Consider the following 9,992-nt stretch of genomic DNA (forward strand, 5'->3'; position numbering starts at 1 on the left):
CAACTTTTAGCAATAAGATACCTATTATTTTTCCTCAAATGTCTTTCCCGAACATTAACAAACATTTCAATGAAGAACAATTACACATCATAGCCTTGAATTTCGATTTAGAGGCAAATTGAGTTCAAATATTTATGATTTTGCTTGTTTAACGTAATGTTGTGAATAATATCTCAATTTTCAGATTTAAAGCGACGACACGTGGTTTTTTTCAATAAAATGTTCGTTGATATTCAGGAATAACATTCGAGAAAAAATAATAGTTATCTGATAACTGAAAATAGAGATATTATTCACAAAACTAAGTAAAACATGCAATATCATGAATATTTTGGCTCAATTTGCTCTAAATCTTAATGCAAAGCTTTGATATGATTTTTTCCATTCCGGAATCCGCGTAAAAAAAAACCGCGTAAATTCCGCAATCCGCGTAAAAAAAACCGCGTAAATTCCGAAATTCGCGTAAAAAAAAACCCGCGTAAAAAACCGCCTAAAAAGCGACCTTAGTGTATTCAGATACCTATTATTTTTCCCTCAAATATCTTTCCTAAACACAACGAACATTTTATTATAGTAAAAATCACAGATAACTGCTTCGAGTTTTGATTTAGAGGCAAATTCAGCATACAAGTCATGATTTTGCATGTTTCACGTAGTTTTGCGAATAATATCTCGAGTTTTAGTTATCAGATTCCTGTTTTTTTTTTCTCAAATGTCTTCTTTGAACATCAACGAACATTTTAATGAAAAAAGAATCACATGTCATCACCTTTGAATTTTGAATTGGAGACAAATTAAATATAAAAAGTCATAATTTTGCATGTTTTACGTAGTTTTGTGAATAATATCTCAAATTTTAGTGATCAGATACTAAATATTTTTCCTCAAATGTCTTTCCTGAACATTAACAAACATTTTAGTGAAAAAAGAATCATATGTCATCGCTTTGAATTTTGATTCAGAGGCAAATTTAGCACAAAAAGTTATAATTTTGCATGTTTTACGTAGTTTTGTGAATAATATCTCAAGTTTCAGTGATTAGATACTAATTATTTTTTCCTCAAATGTCTTTCCTGAACATTAACAAACATTTTAGTGAAAAAAGAATCATATGTCATCGCTTTGAATTTTGATTTAGAGGCAAATTTAGCACAAAAAGTAATAATTTTGCATGTTTTACGTAGTTTTGTGAATAATATCTCAAGTTTTAGTAATTAGATACCTATTATTTTTTCTCAAATGTCTCTCCTGAACATCAGCGAACATTTTCATGTTAAAAAACCTACATGTCACCGCTTACTATTTTTGATTTAGAACGATTCAAAATGATGATGATAACTGTACACCTCAGAGACTGAGGGAATAATATCAATAAGATCAAGCGTTACGGAATTCCATTTTTATATAGTAGATTTATATATATATATATATATATATATATATATATATATATATATATATATATATATATATATATATATATATATATATATATATATATATATATATATATATATATATATATATATATATATATATATATATATATATATATATAAATATATATATATATATATATATATATATATATATATATATATATATATATATATATATATATATATATATAAATATATATATATATATATATATATATATATATATATATATATATATATATATATATATATATATATATATATATATATATATATATATATATATATATATATATATATATATATATATATATATATAAATGTATATGTATAAATCTGCCAAGCGAAAACACTACAGGTGCACTCTATTAAAGCGGTTATGTGTTTATTCTATATTATTACTTTTAAATTCTCTTAAGTTTCCCAGCAATACTGGTTATCACAAGCATTTGAAAGATGTTTTATATTACACTTTTGACGTATGAGTACGAATTATATAATCGATCTGGAAATTTGCAAATTTTTACTACTGAAAGGTACGGGGATGAAAGCAATATTTAAATTGCGTCCGTCACGAAAAGTGATTAGGATTCGAATGCTTATTGAATCTGCGATCTCGAACCGTCCCAGATGGTCTCGAGGTACGATGCGTCTCGGCTCAGAAGAGACTGTTAGTGTTAGACTGACACTGTCAGTAGGATCGTAGTGCTAGCCCCGCAATTGTCCTGTACACTCAAACAGTTGGATGCGAAGTCGGTGTATAACAGAATGTCGAGTTCCGATTTAGAATGTAGTAGCAAGGCTTTGCTGTGCTTTAGAATCTGCGACTTACATTGTATCGCTGCACCAGAGAGGTTGCATATGCTATTTGCTAAATCCTTTGTACTACCATTGAAAAGAAGATATTGGTTACATCCACATAATGTGAAAGATCATTCTAAGACTTATTTCAATTTAATATAAAAGTGTTCTAAATTAGTTTCGCTTCGACGCATATTGATTTTGTGGAATAGAACTCTGTGTGAAGAAGACCTGCTTTTTCGTGTGCATTTTTCGAAATAAGACCAGTAAATCAGGAGGTGTGAAACGACCCGGGGACAAGCTATTTCATTCGCACTCCTGCTCAACATGTCGACTGGCTTTGGCAAAATGTATAACTGTGTTATTTAGGCCGAAGAGCAAGACTTCACATAGGGGTGTGCGGAACGGCTCTTTTGCAAAAGCGGCTCTGAACCGCTCACTCACCGTTCCGAACAGACTCATATGAACCGCTCATGGTTCACAATGATTCACGAGCGTTGACAGTTCGTATTTTCTCGGTAAACTTCGGGTTCGCGCGAAGCCATCAGTTCTGGTGCGCTCAAAAAACCGTGGCTCTTTTTCGTGAGCCGTTCATTCTTTCGCCTTCGATTTTAAAATTCCGATTTAAAACAGTTCGAAATCTGCTCGAAATCGCTACAATAACAGTTCGCCCATGTACCAACTGTCATTTATGCGATTTTTATTCTTCATTAAAAAATTGAAGGACAATGATATAAAATCACGTTTGTTCAGAAAATTACACTCTTTTAGCTGATATATAAACACCAGAAATCCGTGAATAGTTAATATCGAAATATCGTTCGAAAAATTAATATGCAACAACCAAATTATCCGTTCGTACAACCACATTATCCGTTGTTCCAGAAGCTTATCCAAGTTTATCTAATCTCATCCTCCTTATTTTTATTCCTTCGGATGCATCTAGCATCAATGAGTCCAAAACCGATATACGCAGAATTGAAAGCCGTGCAGAATTAGGGCGCTACACGGTACACGTTTTGAGCCGAAGTTTCAGTTTGTTAAACATAATACTTCGCGTGAAAAAAAAAAAACATGTGCATTTGAAGAAAACTATTCAATTGCGGTGCTCGGGAAAAGCTTATTATCCGTTCGTACAACCACATTATCCGTTGTTCCAGAAGCTTATCCAAGTTTATCTAATCTCATCCTCCTTATTTTTATTCCTTCGGATGCATCTAGCATCAATGAGTCCAAAACCGATATACCATCAGAGTTTGGATCTCGGGTGATCGATAAAACATGTGATATAATGAAATAACAGGATGAAGCCTGTTTGGAAATTTCATGGTCGACTAAGGTATTGATTGATTCAATATTACAAAATTTCAGCTCGTAGTCGGCAGCGAGCATAAAAAAATTGCTTTTAGCTTATAAGATATTTTAGACCATAGGGCATTAGACTTAATTGGCTCCGTAAAACATTTATTTGTATTTTGCCGTGTCAAATACATGTTGTGTTATAAATATAAATAATATTATAAAATTTCAGCTCGTAGTCGGCAGCGAGCATACAAAAATTGCCTTTAGCTTATAAGATATTTTAGACCATAAGGCATTAGACCATAAGGCATTTTGCCGTGTCAAATAAATGTTGTGAGGACAAAAAAAATATAAAATATCTAGATATTTGCCAAACAAAATTTATCTGTACAACATCTTCTTACAACGCGAAGTAGCACTTCCTTTAAACAAAAACAAAAAAAGTAGGAGGGTGGTATTCAAGACACGACCGCATGACGTTGGACTGCGGTATTCTTATATTCCATTAAAACAAATAATAGAGAGAATTGCAACTCTAGTATTTGCTGTAATTTTATCTAACAGTGCATTTCTGAATGCTGAGACGTTAGAACGTTATAAATAATAATATATACTAAAAGAATGGATATCTTTTATTTAATCACTGTCATTTCATACATATTCGAATCAACCCTTTGTTTGCTGCACTACCAAGACAATCATTTAATTGAGCGAATTGGTAAAATTTTCCTATCTAAGCAAAAAGCAAACTTTACGAAACTATCTGAAATTGGAGCTCGAACGATTCAACCGAAAATTTTAAATTTGAAAATTGTTTGACATTTAATCGATAAAACTCATGCTAGGTTAGTTCCAGCCCAGCATATAACTTCATGTATTTGAAAAAAAAAACGTTTGGTTCAATAACTCAATATAGCAAGAGCTCAATCACACGTTTTTCGGTAGTTGTTATCAAGGTTTGGGCGAGTGACAGGAAAATATCTTAACTTCTTCAGTTGTGATTTAGAGCATTTCTAATTGTTTTGTTATTTTTCACGATAGCGACAAGTTTGTTTCTTTCTCTGTGTGCGAGAAACAAAATCAAAACCGCGCACCGAGAAACAAAAACGAAAATTTAATGAATGCTCATTGAGAAAACTTGCAACTCTTTTTACCAATAATTTATGATACTCAAAAGAACCCGTTTTGATCTAAATCAAATTTCTAGTAAATAAGTGTTGATCATTCATAGGTAGTAATTTTTCCTCGAAGAATAAAGACTGGCTGAAGAAGTTAAAATCGCTGCTGTAAAATCAAATTCACAACTGTGTTCGTTAAGACGTTTTAATATTTTCAATGACAATAATAATCTTCGATAAACACCCGCTATAGTTATTCACACACATGCTATAACTATCTAAACACGCGTTAAAACTATTCATACACACGCTGTAGCTATAGCTATCCATACACACGCTAATCCTTCCCATACATCCGATACAACTATCTATACACACGCATAAGCTATGCAACCATGTGCTATTACTATCCATACATACGCTATAACTAATCATTACACACGCAGCAGCTATCCACACACAAGCTATAACTATCCGTACACACGCTGAAGATATACACGCAATAGCCATAATATGCTACACATGCTAGTGTCTTACACACGCTATAGCTAGCCATACACACGCAACAGCGCCATCCCTATCATCGCAAATGGCATAGCAATACAGATGCACATACGCTATATGTGCACACTGCACACACACTAAATGGCGGTAGCTTTCCTAGTGGCGGTGCTGGCTCGTGCAGTTTCTGGCTGTTTTCATCCAACGATATCTGAATTGGATTACCGCTGGTGGGGTCCAACTCAGATCGAAGGAGAACCGAACTGAATGAAGAAATGCAGCTTCCCACTACCTCCGCCGCTGCTGCCCGATACCACCGCTCTGGTTCTGCTGCAGGTCAGTTTGGCCGCTGGAATCAGCCACCGCTGCTGATTATACAAGACCGGCCTGGTGGCCTTTCACTTGTTAACTGATGTCTGCTATGAGACGACACAGGCTATTATATAGCCCAAAGCAAAAATCCATCCGCGAGCAAACAAGAAGCGAGCTTGTGATTGGTTGAATGTGCACGACTTTTAACACAACTTTTAACTAGTTTAGTATCGAAAACATATTTAAGTTACTATATGACAATCTTGCGCAATATTTCCCCCATCAATCAAGCCATTGGTGTTTAGAATCTGTTCAGTGGTAATGATAAAAGAAGCATTTTAAAACGGTGTTGAAACACCTGTTGCAGCTACCGAAAGCGAGCTCGTTATTGGTTGAAAGCTGTGAGACTGTTTACAAAGTCAGATCGGTTGTATCCGTTAGTGTCGACTGTGCTTGTGAAGAGAGGTGGTGATTGGTTGCTCGGTATGATTTAGACAATCGATGTGATTTATCAATTTTTCAATAGTGTATCTCGAACAATAGGTTATTTTTGTTACATAAATTCAACCGTAAAAGAATTTCTGATCGGTTGATACCAAAACCTCGAAATTCTGAAAAGAAATGACTGATATATAAGCGCTCAAAACCTGACCACTTTTCCCTGGTTTTCCCCGGTTGAATTAATAGATTTTCAAATTCAGGTGCCTAACTTCGATATAGACGTTAGTCCAACGTCAAAAAAACACTTCATATTTGCTTTATGACAACGATTAAGTTTCAAACTAATTTTTATAAATAACTGTCGCTAACACATGACACAATCGTGAGAGGGAGACCTTCGCAGTATGTAATTGCATCATTAACAGTTTCGAACACCCGGTTTTAAATAGCATTGATTGTGGTTCGTGTTCCAAACCAACATGTACGGGACATCAGATAGCTTGTGTTGATACTTTTACTTACTTCCACTATGCCACCACTATAACTTAATTTCGAGTACCAAGCATGAAAAAACGACACCAGTGAAAAAGCGGCACCATGATTCAACATTTGTGCGCCATTACCTAGCCTGTGCGGCCGTGTTATCTGTTCTTGTGGGGGGGGGGGGGGTGGCAAATGTCCACGGTCCATACAATTTTTTTTAGAATTTTTATGGGCAGTTGTCCACGGTGGGGGGAGGAGGGGGGTCTAAATCGTTAAAAATCTGTCCACGAGGTATGTGGATGACCCTCAAGTTGTTTTGTCACATAGCGTAAATAACCGCATAATTGTCACACTACTTAACTTTTTCCACTTTTTTTGTCAAAAAAGCTTCCATACAAATCCACATCTGCATCCTTTGGAACTCGGAAGTTATTCTGGTCCGGTAACAAACCACCGGTGATCCGTTTCTGATGTTCAGCTCATGCTTGTTGAATACATGAACAACTTCATTTTCCCTGTGATATATGCCAAAAGTAGCTTGAAAGTGACGGCATAAATTTGCAAGAATATATTGGGAACAAAGCATTTAAGGTCAAAATATAAAAGTGCGATTTGCTCGAACAACCAATTTTGCAAATGTTACAAATATGCGATTATGGGCAGTATATTGAAGGGCAATACTTATAGGGATACCATCTTATCGCATTTAGCAATCAGGACACCTTATCTCGGCACAAATTCGACTAAGCCATTTCTATTTTTCGAGGTATGAGTGGATATGACACGTAATATGTGATTCACCCTTTAAAATACATTATAATGATACGTACTTCGTGAAAAAACGCGTTTACTAAAAAATCCGTGTATGAAAAGGCGTTAATTCAAAAATTCTTCTATTGAAAAATCCGCGTGAAAAGACCGGTAATTCAAAAATCCGTGTAAAAATAACACCTGGTAAAAAAACTGAGTGTTTCTCTGATGATCCACTTTTATCAAACCACTGTAAATTATTACGCATTAGTAGACACTTCAAAAATATAACACACGTAAACTGTTCCAACGCTCAAATAGGACTTCAAAATTAGGACATGTCCTGCCTAACCAGGACGAAGGAAGAGATATTAATCTCTACATACCTAGTGCAGCAGGAGCAGTAAGAGATATATGTACCATGAGGCGCCCCAATTCTGCACACTTCGTATCAAAATGTTGGCGCCGTTTAGTAAAAAAGGAATCATAGGCAGTAAACTGACAGTTAATATAAAAGAAATCACTTCCAAACATCAATTTTGAAAATCTGCTTTTAATTGATATTTTTTTAATATTTTAATACGAAGTGCGCAGAATTAAAAGCCGTGCAGAATTAGGGCGCTACACGGTACACGTTTTGAGCCGAAGTTTCAGTTTGTTAAACATAATACTTCGCGTGAAAAAAAAAAACATGTGCATTTGAAGAAAACTATTCAATTGCGGTGCTCGGGAAATAGCTTATTCGGCGAAAATCCTTCGGGGTGTTCGAGGAATCGGTACATTCGGGATTTTTTGGAGGAACTGGTTTTTGGATGTTGTTTTTTTCTGGAATCAATTGTTATACCTATAATCATTTTAAACATTTAAGATGAATCAGAAAGCTTCGATAATTCTTTCATCGATCGCAGCTTTCAAGTACTAGAAGCACATGAGCCTGCTCCTTACGCTTCGGAAATCTGTTTTTTTTTAATTGATTTAAATGTGCAATATAAAGGTTAAAGTGCAACAGAGAGTATAAACTGATGCAGGAATTTCATTCAACTTTTGAAATTTCAAAGAATTTTAGCGAAGAGTATAATATTATACTTAGAGTTTCTATAACTCAAAAATTTCAAACATCTTCATTGTTTGTCGTATAATTATTCAACAACAAATAAATAACTTGAATAACAGTTAACTACGCTATCATATTTTGATAATGGAACGTAGCAACAAAGTTTCACTGAGTTAAAAGAGCTCTTACCGGTACTTCATGAGATTGGTTTTCCTCAAGGCAGTTTATCAATTGTGGAACTTGACAAAAATGTAATTAGATCTTAGAAAAAAATTTGTGTAAATTGAACCAAAAGCGGAGATGGGGCTTTGGTTCATTCAATGATTTACAGCATAAAACACTTAAGCTACAAACACTTACAGTACATACTGCAAATGTTTTTTTTTTCTAATTTTTCGCTTTTCACATTTACATTTGTTTGCATCATTATTCGTTTAAATATTTAAATGTAAATATATACAATACCTGGCACACATACGCATTTTGCGTGAGTAATGATATAAACAATTATTATAATCAAATATTTTAATTAGTATTCAAACCTTCTTAAAACGGATCCACTCTTCTAGTCAAATTTAGTGGTAAAAGTTTCTATATATCAGCAATATTTACCAATATTTCGGAATTTTTGTTATCCACAAATAATTTATTTTAAGCAAGACAAATAATGACAACAAAACAGTTTAACGTCAATAACAGTGATGCCGGAAATCCATAAATATCATTCGTGCTGATGGTGTTACTGATACCCAATAAAAAGTCCCACCTACTTTTCCCCCTATTAGGTCGGTTCTCGTAGGCACAATTGCCCGATTTTAATTCCGACGAATCAACTGATTGTTGCAACAACGCTTAGGGACGAATCATTGATGATGTCACGCAAAATTTGGGAAAAATTAACTCCCCCCTCCACCTTGTCACAAACTGTCACAACTTCCTTGACCGCCCCCCCCTCTTAATTACGTCACGTTTTTAAACTCCCCCTCCCCTTTTTTTTGGTAATAGTTGATTAAAAATCGAGAAATTTGTTAGAAATGCATTTTTTCTTAATAAGAACGATTTTACTGAAAGAAAAACTGTAACTAAAAGGAAAGAAGATTATCGAAGATAACTAGAAAGCGTTTAGTTTAAAGTCCAAGGATGCTGTTGATGGAGTCGCATATCGACGACATAGAAAGCCGAGACAGTAACTGCAGCATCGTGACGTGTACGAATCAATTAGTTGAACATAAATTTGTTTCGCTGAAAAACTCGAACAGCTGGTATAGTTTTGATCTTTTGCGCCTTAAGCGCAAGAGAGATAAACTGTACAAAAAGTTTTGTAGATCAAACAATCAGAATCATTGGATTGAGTACACGTTCGCGCGTAATAAATATTCACAAGCGATTAAAAAGAAGCGTTGTGAATATATCCAGAGAAAGATTGTTCAACATCAAAATAACAGCAAAGAGTTATGGAAAATTTTGAAATCTTTGTCAAAACCTAGTAATTGTAAACCGCGGTCCATAACTTTTGAAGGCACATTAGAACATTCAGAACAAGTTATTGCATCTAGGTTTAATGATTATTTTGTCAATAGTGTTTCATTGATCAATCAATCCATTGAATTGGTCGAGGAACCCGACGAAATAAAACAGCCGATTAACAGTAATTGTACATTTGATGGTTTTCACCCAATCACGTATGATGAACTGAGAAAAATTTGTTTTTCATTAGGTGAAACGGCTGGCGTAGATAATGTAAATGCTAGAGTTATTCAAGATTGCTTCAATGTCATTGGTCACACTTTG

The 9,992-nt window shown here is 34.3% G+C and overlaps 1 protein-coding gene across 2 annotated transcripts in view; it reads right to left on the reverse strand.

Moving 5' to 3' along the window:
* The window catches only part of LOC129719466 (GTP-binding protein 1), an 81,955-nt gene extending 73,010 nt beyond the window's left edge, over nt 1–8,945 (reverse strand). Inside the window, exon 1 of one of the 2 annotated variants that reach the window (XM_055670806.1) lies at nt 8,814–8,945. The gene's annotated coding sequence lies outside the window, so the exon portion shown is untranslated. Of the gene's footprint in view, nt 1–8,743 lie in introns of both variants that reach the window. The other variant, XM_055670805.1, reaches the window with a different exon arrangement.
* Nucleotides 8,946–9,992: the final 1,047 nt, after the last annotated feature.

The sequence above is a fragment of the Wyeomyia smithii genome, chromosome 2 (genome assembly GCF_029784165.1).
Source record: "Wyeomyia smithii strain HCP4-BCI-WySm-NY-G18 chromosome 2, ASM2978416v1, whole genome shotgun sequence".
Lineage (NCBI taxonomy): Eukaryota > Metazoa > Arthropoda > Insecta > Diptera > Culicidae > Wyeomyia > Wyeomyia smithii.